The 13,328-nt window shown below is 35.8% G+C and overlaps 1 long non-coding RNA gene across 1 annotated transcript in view; it reads left to right on the forward strand.

The window, feature by feature from the left end:
- Nucleotides 1-7,511, forward strand: part of LOC118761666 — a 19,546-nt gene extending 12,035 nt beyond the window's left edge. The window contains exon 3 of the long non-coding RNA XR_004997548.1: nucleotides 7,463-7,511. This is a non-coding gene — a long non-coding RNA (uncharacterized LOC118761666). The remainder of the gene's footprint in view (nucleotides 1-7,462) is intronic.
- The last annotated feature ends 5,817 nt before the right edge of the window (nucleotides 7,512-13,328 follow it).

Raw genomic sequence — 13,328 nt, forward strand, 5'->3', positions numbered from 1 at the left:
AGCAGTTCGGCAAAAGAGCCAATAAAATAAGTATTGGGCTTAGAAAAACAATGAGTGCTGGGGTCAAGCAAGCCGACAAAAAAATTTGTAAAGGTGGGGCCCCAGCGTGGCCGCAGTCTAATGACTGAAACAAGTGAAGGATAAAAAATATACACACACACAGACACTATGCATACACACACACACACACATATATATACGCATATACATACATCTGTGCTCACACACACATGCATACAAAAACACACATACATGCAGACAAACATACACATAGAAAAACATACACGTTTGTACAAATTGTTTTTAAGAGTATATGGATAAATAAATTCAATAAAAACAGACACGGAATAGGAAAACCAAACACACAAAAAAAAAAAGAAAACTAAAGGAAAAAAAACATACATGAATAAATAAAATCTATAATTCTATATTTAAAATCGAAAGAAATGGAATCAAATATTGTAAATAAAATAAATTAAAACTGTTTTGAATAACAAAGTTTGGATGAAAAAATATGTATGATATGAAGTTAAAGAAAACACTTTATGATGATTGCATTTAAATACAAGTAATGGAATAAAAACTAAATTGTTATAGCCAGAGAACCAACACAAATAATAAACATTATAGTTTAAATGTAAATAAAACTTTAACGATGATATATTTTCTGAACTGTTTGAATATTATATGCGTACATACATACAAATACATATATGTATGTGTATAGATATAGTTACCCCCCCCCACATATATATATATATATATATATATATATACATATATAGATATATGTTTTGATATGTATATATGCATATATATACACATATACATATATATATATATATATAGACACTTATGCACACATTCAGACACATTCACATATGCGCATACACATACAAGCATATATATATATATATATATATATATATATATATATTCATACAAATATAAACATACATTCATAAACATATTATTCACGTAGACATTCACATAAAACATTCATTCACACATACACATACTGTATAAATACTTACATACATACATGTATATATATATATATATATATATATACACGTATACACACACGCACACACACAGAGACACATATTTTGGTTCGAAATGAAAATGTATAATGAATTGCTTTTAGTTTTTTATAGTCAATACAATGTTCTGTATAATGATTTTATGCGGTAATTTCTCTTTTAGTGAGCACTCTACTTATAAGTGTTAACGAATATACATTTTAGGCATTTTCTTTATATATGCACTTCTCTTCTACCCTTTGTAATTACGATATGATTCGCTATAATCATATTTTAAGGATCGGTTCTTGAACTCAGCAATATACACTTAACTCTCTCTCTCTCTCTCTCCCTTTCTCACACACACACACGCACTCACACATGCACACATGCGCAAGCACAAGTATAATGTGTTTGTTGTTGATTAATGTGTTGGTTGTAGTACTGAAGAAATAGCAAGAACTTCTGAAATATGTATATACACTCATTGCCTGTTCTGTATTAGATCGCTTTGTTTACAAAGTCGCATTCATATACGAAAGGTCGTAACTTTCAGTGTTGGCTCTAGTTTCTATCAAGAAAATTTGCAGAGATAATTTGAAAATGTGAATAGGCGTAGGAGTGGGTGTGTGGTAAGTAGCTTGCTTACATGGTTCCGGGTTCAGTTTCACTGCGTGGCAGCTTGGGTAAGTGTCTTCTACTATAACCTCGGGCCGACCAAAGCTTGTGAGTGGATTTGATAGACGGAAACTGAAGTCGTATATGTATATATATATATATATGTGTGTGTGTCTGTGTTTGTCCCCCATAACATCGCTTGACAACTGATGTTGGTGTGTTTACGTCCCCGTAACTTAGCGGTTCGGCAAAAGTGACCGATAGAATAAGTACTAGGCTCACAAAGAATAAGTCTTGGGGTTGATTTGCTCGACTAAAGGCGGTGCTCCAGCGTGGCCATAGTCAAATGACTGAAACAAGTAAAAGAGTAAAAGAGTAATAGCACTGCGTTAGACAGGTGGAAAACAGTAGTCACTTTCTACAGTAATCACTCGCCATATCGCGGTTCACCTATCGTGCTCTCAGAACATCATCGTTCACCTATCACGCCCTCAGTAACATTGCGCTTCACCTATCGCGCCCTCAGTACATCGTGGAAATTTCTGGCTACTATATGTAAATTTATATCGCGGACGCCTCACTGTATCACGGATCTCAGCGGCCCCATAGGTATTTATATTTTTTATTATATTTAAATTATTTCTGTGGTAAAAAATTAATAAATTAATAAATAAAAATAGAGTACAGTATTGCACTGTTTAACAAGAGTACTCAGACAGCACAAACCTCCGCCAATGTAACACCAACATCCTCTCAACTATTAGCCTGAAATGATTTTAAAATTAAGACTCTCTGAAATAAACTCGACTGCTCTCATAAACGAGAATATTTAAAATAAACCCGACTGCTCTAAAAAATTAAGTAAAAAAAACAGGAAAAATACTCCAGAATCCTTGCCCAGTACCGGATCGATCCCGAATTCTAATCTGTTCGTGGCAGTTGCGAGGCCAAACATCACTGAAAGTTTCATCCAAATCTATCCAACGGTTCTTGAGATATCTTGTTCACGGAGAGACAAACACGAGTGAAAACAATACCTCCACCTTAGCGAAGGTGGAGGTAATAAAGTAAATATATACAAGTTATAAAAATAATAATAATAAATATAAAGCACAGTACTGTTTCTACTTCGCGGATTTTCACTTATCGCGGCGGGTTTGGGAACGTAACACCCGCGATAGTCGAGGGATTATTGTAAGCCCTTAAATATAAAGGGTAAGGACCCCCTTCCGAGGCACCGGGCAAGGTTCTTTACGGAAGACCAGCAGTCACTCAGGCATACCAGCCTCATAACACGAAGGTTATCCAAGAGAAAGGCAAAAGGCCGATACATTTTGGCACCAGTAACGCTGCAACTTATTTCTACAGATGAGAGAACTGAAGCAACGTGAAATAAAGAACACAACACACAGCCCAGTCCGGAAATCGAACTCACTACCTCAAGATTGTGATCCGGATGCTCTGAGCTATGCGCCTTAAATATTTTTTGTGGTATATTATGACTGCATAACGAAATACGGTGACCTTACTAGCAATTAATGCACACACATATATATGTGTGTATAGTGCATGTGTTTATTTGGTCAAGAAATTAAATGACCATCTCAAAATACAACAATATATATGTGTGTGTGTGTGTATGTGTGTGTGTGTGTGTGTGTGTGTGCGCGTATGTGCGTGTATATATATATATATATATATATATATATTTACACACGAGGGGTGTTGGAAAGTTTCTGGCTTTGGGTAACAGAAAATAAGGGAAGATCAGTTAATTATGATTTATCCTCATTTATTGCAGCGGTCCTTCAGTTTTTCTAGACCATATAAAAGAACTCGGACGATTGGCCTTCCAGCCAGACCTTTGCGACACCCTTAAAACCTGGTACTTTTTAGCACCTTCCTGTATATCTCAGTGTGTGAGATATTGCGAAGTAAGCGTGCTATAAATATCCCGAGAGCAATGCTCAAATTCGCTTTTAAACAAGTGATTCAATGCGCACATTAAATCTGAGATATGTAATTCAAGAAGGTCCACCATTTATGTTTGCATATATATTAAAAATGAATGTGATGCTGTAATGTTTACTCTATCGAAGTAATGAAAGTTACCCAATCCCAGCAATGTATCTTTCTGATGGTGTTTGCCTTTTGGTTTCTTGAGAATTTACTTGGAACTCAACGGCTGTCTGTCAGCTTGGAATATGGCCAACGAGTTTATTCCACTCTAGGAACTGCTGCAGAGTATGCATAATACATGAAACATCATTTTCATGTTGTATTAGTATAATATCCTGCAAAAACATAGCTATACTATTGATTTCCGTTGTATATACATGAAATATCAATCCATAAAAATGAAGACAGCAGAGTACCCAGTGGCATAACAGAGTGCGATAAATTTTGACTGTGTCGCTGTAAGAGATTATGATAATTAATAATTAAATATATCATTTAGATGAATTAAAATTATACTTCATAGCTTCATATTCGTCTATCTGTCCGCATATCTGTGCCTAGCTATCAGTCCGTCTGTCTGTCTGTCTGTCTATCTGTCTGTTTCTCTGTCTGTCTGTTTGTCTGTCTCTCTTTCTCTAACCATCTCTGTCTCTCTGTCATTCCGTCTATCTGTGTGTGTATGCACGTGTGTTTGTGCGGGTTTCTGTATTTGTGTGTAATTGATCATAGCAATTTTCTCTGTAGTTTCAGATCCCAACTGAAGTGTGTGTGTGTGTGTGTGTGTATGTGTGTGTGTGTGTATGTGTGTGTGTGTGAGAGAGAGAGAGAGAGAGAGACAGAGAGACAGAGAGAGAGGAGTGAGAGAGAGAAACAGACAGACAGAGAGGAATGAGAGAGAGAAACAGGCAGACAGAAAGAAAGAGAGAGAGAGAAAGAGAGAAGCAGAATAGGGTGAAAGACAGAAATAGTGAGTGAGAAAGTGTGGGAACGACAGAGAGAGAAAGGAAGAAAGAGAAAGCTAGAGGGAGAGAGAAAGAGATGGAGAGAGAGGGAGAGAGCGAGAGATAGTGATAGAGAGAGTGAAAGAGAAAGAGATAGAGAGAGAGGGAGAGAGAGAGAGAATTTGACAAGAACAGAGAAGCAATAATGAAATGCAGTCGGAAAAGAACGAAATATTTTATCGGAAGTCGCTGTGGACAGTGACATTTACGATGGAAAGAGCATGACCTGTACTCTAATTGATATGTCTGACGAGAATATGATTAAAATTGCAATAAAATTTGACTTAAATATAAATCATAATTTAATCTTTATAATAATGCAACTGCTTAAATTGGTTAAAATATGATTTTCAAATTTTAACACAACGCCAGCAATTTATGGGGAGGGAATGAATTTATCACATCGATAAATTAACTGGTATGTAGTTTAGTGATTAAATAGTATTAACTGGTATGTATTTTATCGATCTGGAAGGGGTGAAAGTCAAAGTCGACCTTAACGGAATTTTAATTCAGATCGTAAAAATGGACGAAATGCCGCTAAAGTCCTTTGCCCGGCGCGCTTAAAACTCTGCCAGCTCGCCGCGTTAAATCTGCTAAAAATATTGGTTTCAAATTTTGGCACAAGGCCAGCAATTTATGGGGAGGAGTAAGTCGATTACATCGTCCTTAGTTCTCAACTGGGACTTACTTTATCGACCTCGAGACGCTGAAAGACAGAGTTGGAATTTGAGCTCAGATCCTAAAGAGGGACGAAATGCTGTTAAGAATTTTGCTCGGATTTCTCACCGCATTAAATTGGCTAAAAATATTTTAAAACCGAATATTCAGAAATAATTATGCTTGTCATAACCAAAGTAATATTTAAGAGATGAGGAATTATGTACGTTATTTACATGATTTACATTTGACAGATATTTGTTCTCATCTTGTTTGTTATTAAGACAACATTTCGGATGATATACCCTCCAGCCTTCATCACGTATCTTGGGGAATTATGCCCATGAGCATATAACATAGTGGTTGGAGCGCGGGCTACTAACTCCAAGATTCCGAGTCTGATTCCAAGCAGTGACCTAAATAAATAATAATAATAATAATAATAATAATAATAATAATAATAATAATAATAACAACATCGAAAAATACCTTAGGAATGAGAACCCAGGTTCGAAATTACCCCAAGGCACCTGATGAAGGCTGGAGGCTATAACAGCCGAAACGTTGTATTAACAACAAACAAGATGGAAACAAATATCCGTCGAATGTAAATAATATGCAATGTAATATTGTAAATAGTTCAGATCCTTCAAGAGAAATTTTCGTATTATTTTTGATAACGCTTTCATCAGTCTTTTCAAATAGTATTTTGTTACAAAACGACAGTCCTGAGTTCCTAAGTTCTTCCTTAACTGCTTGATTTGAGAAGTAATCGTTTGTGGTGGTTCAGAAACTCACTTTGCACGCACATGGTTCCGGGATTAGTTTCATGGAGCGGGACCTGGAACAAGTGTCTTCTACTATATTCCCGAGTTGACTAGTGCTTTGTGAGTGAAGTTAGTGGGTGGAAGTCCATTGTATATGTGCAATTATATATATATATTCATAGATGAAATAATGAAAGATTATCAATCCGGGCAAAATACTTCATGAGCTCTCTGTTGGCACACCAGGCAAGCAATATTATCTAGATAAGTGAAGAACTCAAAGCAATGGCTCTCATGAATGTAGTATTAATTCTCTTTGGTCGTTCAATTTAGTTCAATTGATCATTAGACCAATTGAGTAAGCCTATCAGTAATGCACCTATAATGACTACTGGAAACAGCTGTAAGCAAAATTTGCTGCAATAAAGGAATTATATGTAGTGACCATTGTCTCTTATGCATACATACAAATATATACCTATGTAAAATATACGTATATATATATATATATATATATATATATATATATATATATATATAGATTGTTATATTTCGGAATGGTCATTTTGCCAGTTTAGCCCCTTCAGTGTTATTTATTTTTTACATTAATCTTAATCTTATTTCGGCAAGAGTTCTTTCGTCACACTCCTGTGACCGCATCAGTGGTCCTTTGTTTTCTTCTTTCTTATTTGTGTCTCTCCTTACTAACCGTCAACCATTTTGTAAAAAATAAATAACACTGAAGCAAAGTAACACCAAATATATAGTGCGTGTGTTTTTATTGGCTAAACTGGCAAAATGACCATTCCGAAATATAACAATATCTGTTTCAACACACGGCTTCACATAAAAAATCTTGCACAACAAATATATATATATATATATATATATATATATATATATATATATATATATATATATACATATATGCGAGTGTCCGGTAGAATAAGTGCCAGATGTAAAAATGAGTTGTTCGACTAATCTTATCAAGGTTGTGCTCCAGTATGGCCGCAGTCCCATGACTGAAGTAAGTGAAAGTGAAAACACAATATATAAAGATGAAGCTAGAAATCTGTGGTGGGGGTAGAGGTGATAGTAAATTAAATCGATCTTAATATTTGGCTGTCAGGTTTTTTTCATCGACCCCACCCCGACGGGAGGATGAAAGGAAACAGCTAACCTCTTTTGCATTTGAACCTAGAACGTAATGCACGAAAATTAAACACCACAACGCCTGTTGTTCAACACTTCAATGATTATCTCAGTCTTACAGCCCTGAAGAGCCAGAACTACAGAGCATTTTACCTCCCGAGTTCAATCTTGCTGAGAACATACTATCGGGTCTTCTTCCGAGAGTTGAAAAGAATATTATATTAACTTTTACGTTCTGAGTTCAAATTCCGCCGGGGTCGACTTCGCCTTTCATCCTTTCGAGGTCGATAAATTAAGTACCAGTTACGCACTGGGTTCGATCTAATCGACTTAATCCCTTTGTCTGTCCTTGTTTGTCCCCTCCATGTTTAGCCCTTAGTGGGCAATAAAGAAATAAGAAACGTTAGCATGCCGGGCGAAATTCTTAGCGATATTTTGTCTGTCTTTACGTTCTTAGTTCAAATTTCGCCGAGTTCGACTTGCCTTTCATCCTTTCGGGGTCGATAAATTAAGTACCAGTTGCGTACCGGGGTCGATCTAGTCGACTGGCCACATCCCCCAAAATTTCAGACCTTGTGCCTAGAGTAGAAACGAATTATGTTTAATGCTGTAGCAAATCTTCAAACCAGCAGTCTGGTCTGAGAAATAGCTTCTCTTTCCCCTCATGCCAAACATAGAATAGACCAAGCCGAATGCTATGCCTTAGATTGCATCCACTGAGCAAGCCATCAGCTATTCTTTTATTCTCTTCTTTTTCTTGTTCAAGGCATTCGACTGCGGTCATGCTGGAGCACCGCCTTTAGTCGAACAAATCGACCCCACAACTCATTCTTTGTAATCCTAGCACTTTATTCTATCGATTCTTTTGCCGATCCGCTATGTTACGGGAACGTAAACACACCAACAGCGGTTGTCAAGTGAAGATGGGGGAACAAACACAAATACACAAATACATGCATGCATATATATATATATATATATATATACCACATGCTTCTTTCAGTTTCTGTCTACCAAATACACTAATAAGGCTTCTGTCGGCCAGCGTTTATAGTGGAAAACACTTGCACAAGGTGCAATTAATGTTGACTCTTGCTTAAGAAGACGTTACTTGATGAATTTTGGAAAATCAAGCATTTCTTTGTAGGCCTGGTACTTATTCAATGTGTTCTCTATTGCTGAACCGCTAAGTTACGGGGACGTATACTCACCAGCATCGGTTGACAAGTGATGGTGTGTGTGTGTGCGGGGAGGACAAGCAGAGACACACAGATACATATACATATATAGAAGGAACAAAGGCCAATTTCATAAGGCTTAATTTGCCTCAATTCAAGCGAGTGCCAGATTGGCGTAGTCGTGTAGGCCTACGCCTCTGGAGCCGGCGATCTGGGTTCGAATCCCGCTGGGATCGTGAACCTTCACACCTGGGTCGTCCGAGTTCTCTCTAGTGTAACCAGCTGGAAACGGATATTTAGCCCTTCTCAGGGCCGAAGCAGGGAACCAGAGAAACCAATCCCACCTAAGGCGTACTAAAACGGACAGCAGGTGGACATCCGGGAGTAATGACTCGGATGTGGGCCGACCCCCTCAGAGTGTCAGGATTTAAAGGTCGAAACTCTTGCCTAAAGGGGATTTCTCCTCTTAGGACCACCTGCTGTTACGCTCTCCTCGAGTTTCTGTCCACTATATATATATATATATATATATATATATATATATATATATATATATATATATATATATATATATATATATATACATATACACGACAGGATTCTTTCAGTTTCTGTCTGCCAAATCGACTCACAAGTCTTTGGGTGGCTCGAAGCTATAGTAGAAGACACTTGCCAAAGATGCCATGTGGTTGGTAAGCAAGCTTCTTATCACACAGCCACTCCTGCGATTATTCTTTTCAAAGCAACACGTAAACCATACGATATAAAATTATGTAACATACTGATATTTAGATATATCGATTTGGCTTTGACATGAAGAGAAAACAAAATCATAGATTAACTTTGTAACACTACTACTTATCAATGTTTATATTCTTTATATTGACTATTGTCAGCAATAACTTTTATTGTTTCCCTGTTTGCAAAGAGGCCATTCGCTGGTTTACTGTGATATAACAAGCGTAACAAAGCATTTTCGGTACAACTTGGGCAAAACAAGTGCAACAAAAGCGTTTTCTTTGTGAAGCACCAGTTTTCTCCTAGTTTACGTATATATTTTGCCCTTATACATCGACAAGATGTAGATATACATACATTTTCGAGTATTAATTTTCATTCGGAAAATTATTAGTTGATAGTATATTTGTTCAAGACGAACTAATCCTTCATTTGGTTCCCAAACTTATCGGGCTGCCGTCCCCTTGATACAGGGCGCATTCCTAGCGCCCCAGCCCAACTAACAATCTCAAAAAAAGACCGTTATCTAAAGCAAATTAAAAGCAACTGTATTTCACAAATAAAACTTAACCTAATGAAACCATTATTTTGTTGTTTTTACATGAATTGCCACTCCATTGTCGCCCCAATGTTTTATGTATCGCTACCCCAGCATCGCCCCACTTTCCTTCAACGCCCACTTCGAACTTTCCAGCGCCCTCAGGGGGGCTATACTGACCACTTTGAGAAGCACTGATTTAGAGGAACTATAGAAAATTCACATGTAGTACTCAGACAATCTGCGTACAAACAACGTCAATATCATAGATGGGTAAACAGAAAGATAGAAACACAACACACACATACAGAAGGGCGGATAAATAGGAGGACAGACATATGCAGACATAGAGATAAAGATATATATATATATATATATATAGTAAATCCCCAAAATGGTGAACAAACACAAAAAAACAACAACGCGAGGACGTGGTACATGTAAAGTATTAGCAGACTATCAGGGAAAGAAAGAAAGATTCAGATTCAGATGTGATTACAATATATATATATATATATATATATATATATCAACAATTGAGGGTAAAATTAATTAATTAATCAATTTCACCAAGTGTTCAGTATGCAAAGGGACCATTTAAGGCGAATTCAAAGTATTACATTATATAAAAGGGCTTAGTAAAATAAATTACTTTGCCGCATACTGAATTCATTAGAAATAGCAGCTAAAAAAACATTTATAAAACTATTTCTAATACTTAAAGAAAACCTCTCTCATATAGTGTTTGCTCAATTCAACTCACGGAAGTATGGGGGGGTAGAGACATTAAAAAATCAGATGCAAAGGTTATTTGAGAACGTACGTTTCAAGATTAGTCAAACTCGACACTTCTATCATCAGCTCAGAACTCCCTGGTTTGGATTTGAAAACACTGAAAGTGGGAGCATACTCCTTCGGCCTCCTATCGCTTCTGAAGATCCGCTCGTAACTAACAGTGCCAACAAACTCAAATATGCAAGCGAAGAATTTCTGCTCTCCCCTTTCCACCAGCGTGGGTTAAAATCAGCAAACACTATGCTTTTTTCGGTAAAATCCGAGGCATTTAAATAGAGAGAGATGAATTATAATTTCAACAATTGAGGGTAAAATTAATTAATTAATCAATTTCACCAAGTGTTCAGTATGCAAAGGGACCATTTAAGGCGAATTCAAATTATTACATTATATAAAAGGGCTTAGTAAAATAAATTACTTTGCCGCATACTGAATTCATTAAGCCCTTTTATATAATGTAATAATTTGAATTCGCCTTAAATGGTCCCTTTGCATACTGAACACTTGGTGAAATTGATTAATTAATTAATTTTACCCTCAATTGTTGAAATTATAATTCATCTCTCTCTATTTAAATGCCTCGGATTTTACCGAAAAAAGCATAGTGTTTGCTGATTTTAACCCACGCTGGTGGAAAGGGAGAGCAGAAATTCTTCGCTTGCATATTTGAGTTTGTTGGCACTGTTAGTTACGAGCGGATCTTCAGAAGCGATAGGAGGCCGAAGGAGTATGCTCCCACTTTCAGTGTTTTCAAATCCAAACCAGGGAGTTCTGAGCTGATGATAGAAGTGTCGAGTTTGACTAATCTTGAAACGTACGTTCTCAAATAACCTTTGCATCTGATTTTTTAATGTCTCTACCCCCCATACTTCCGTGAGTTGAATTGAGCAAACACTATATGAGAGAGGTTTTCTTTAAGTATTAGAAATAGTTTTATAAATGTTTTTTTAGCTGCTATTTCTAATGAATTCAGTATGCGGCAAAGTATTTATTTTACTAAGCCCTTTTATATATATATATATATATATATATATATATATATATATATATATATATATATATATATATAGATATATATATATATATATATTCTCCGTTTTTTGCCCGTCCTTGTTTTCGTATACACTCGCTGCTTCTTCTAAGGAATCTAATGCTTTTAGCTTAGTTTTTCCATCGGGCTGGCCATATTGGAGCAATCTCGAGTATAAACAGCCGAAATTGCTAAGATAATCTGGTACTCGACTGAAGAAAGAAAACTCCGAATGACCCCTCCTTGTTTTCTTTGTATCTTCTATCTGGTTGTTTTGTTATCTCTTTTTCGTATCACCTAACTGCCGGATGTTCTGCGTTCTGTTCCATTTTGTATCATATATATATATATATATATATATATTAATATATATATATATATATATATATATATATATATGTGTGTGTGTATATATATAGATATATATTATATATATATATATATATGTGTGTGTGTATGAATGTATAACACTGTACTTATTCCAGTCCTCGCATTGTTGTTTTTTGTTGTTTTCTTGCTTGTTCATGTTTGGATTAACTATGTGTTATATATATTATATATAAACATACATAAATATATGTATATATATATATATATATATATAATATATATATATAATATAGATCAATATAATGGTGGGGTTGGGGGTTGATTTAGATTGATTGATTGAGAGAGAGAGAGAGGGGGTGAGAGAGATATACATTTAGGTAACGAGATTCTGTCTCTATATTTCTGCCTATCTGTCTACCTATTTCTTCCTCTACTTATCTATGTCTCTCTCTCCCCTCTCTATCTATCTATCTACCCATCCGTCTCTCTGCGTGAATGTTTGTATGTATACGTATGAATGTATATGACAGGCTTTAGCACAATTTTTGTCTACGCAATTCCATTCAGAAAACATTGGTCAAGCAAAGGCTATAATAGAAAAAAAATTCTCAAAGTGCAGTGCACTGGGACCGAACCAAGAACCACATGGTAGTTACGGAGCGAACTCAATTACAGCATCCACGGTAAAATCTTCATGTATCCAGAAAAAGTGTCAATATATTTTCAATAACCCAGAATATCTGAATTTGTATGCAACCATGTGAATGAACATCGCTTGATATTATGGCCAGAGAATAAAAATAACTTTCGCTTCAGTTATTCAGGCTATCTTCAGAGATTTTATTTCATAGCGACGGAAATATTCCTTATCGTCTCTGAACAAACTGTCTGTTATTCTAAAATTATCCAAGTAATAATTCAAGGAATAATACCTTTGAGTTTCTGTTTATTTTAACACTCAAACCAATGTCACCTCTATTAAAGAATCAAGGAATCGCAACGGTAATTTACTCATGCCCAGAATAGTTCCGATTATTGAATAATCTTTGCCAGCCTTGATTATAAGGGCAGCAAAGAAGAATTATATATAATAAAACCAAATTAAATTAATATAAGGAATCAAATGCGACTAATAAATATAAATTCCCATTCCTTGCGATAAACGGTGTAACACTTAAAACCGGTACAGGAAAGAATTATATCGGTAGATTCTATTGTTTAGTCAATAGAATTGTGATACACGAATGAATATTCTTCAATTGTAGTGTAAAAGAAATCCGTATTATAGTAATTCCGATTGGTTTCGTGTACGTTTTCTTGAACAGTTCGATCGGAATCTTCCTCTCATAAATTCGATTTCTACAAAGTAATTGAAGAATCGCGATTGCTAATATCTGTGGCGGTGGCTTTTCAGAATGGGGGTAGGGTGTCAGGGAATATGGTTAACAATATGTGTTCCAGGTTTTTCACTTTCTGCGTTCAAATCCTACCCGGATCAACTTTACCTTTCATCTTTTATGGATCGATAAATTCGGGCACC

The sequence above is a fragment of the Octopus sinensis genome, unplaced genomic scaffold (assembly GCF_006345805.1).
Source record: "Octopus sinensis unplaced genomic scaffold, ASM634580v1 Contig16255, whole genome shotgun sequence".
Taxonomy (NCBI): Eukaryota; Metazoa; Mollusca; class Cephalopoda; order Octopoda; family Octopodidae; genus Octopus; species Octopus sinensis.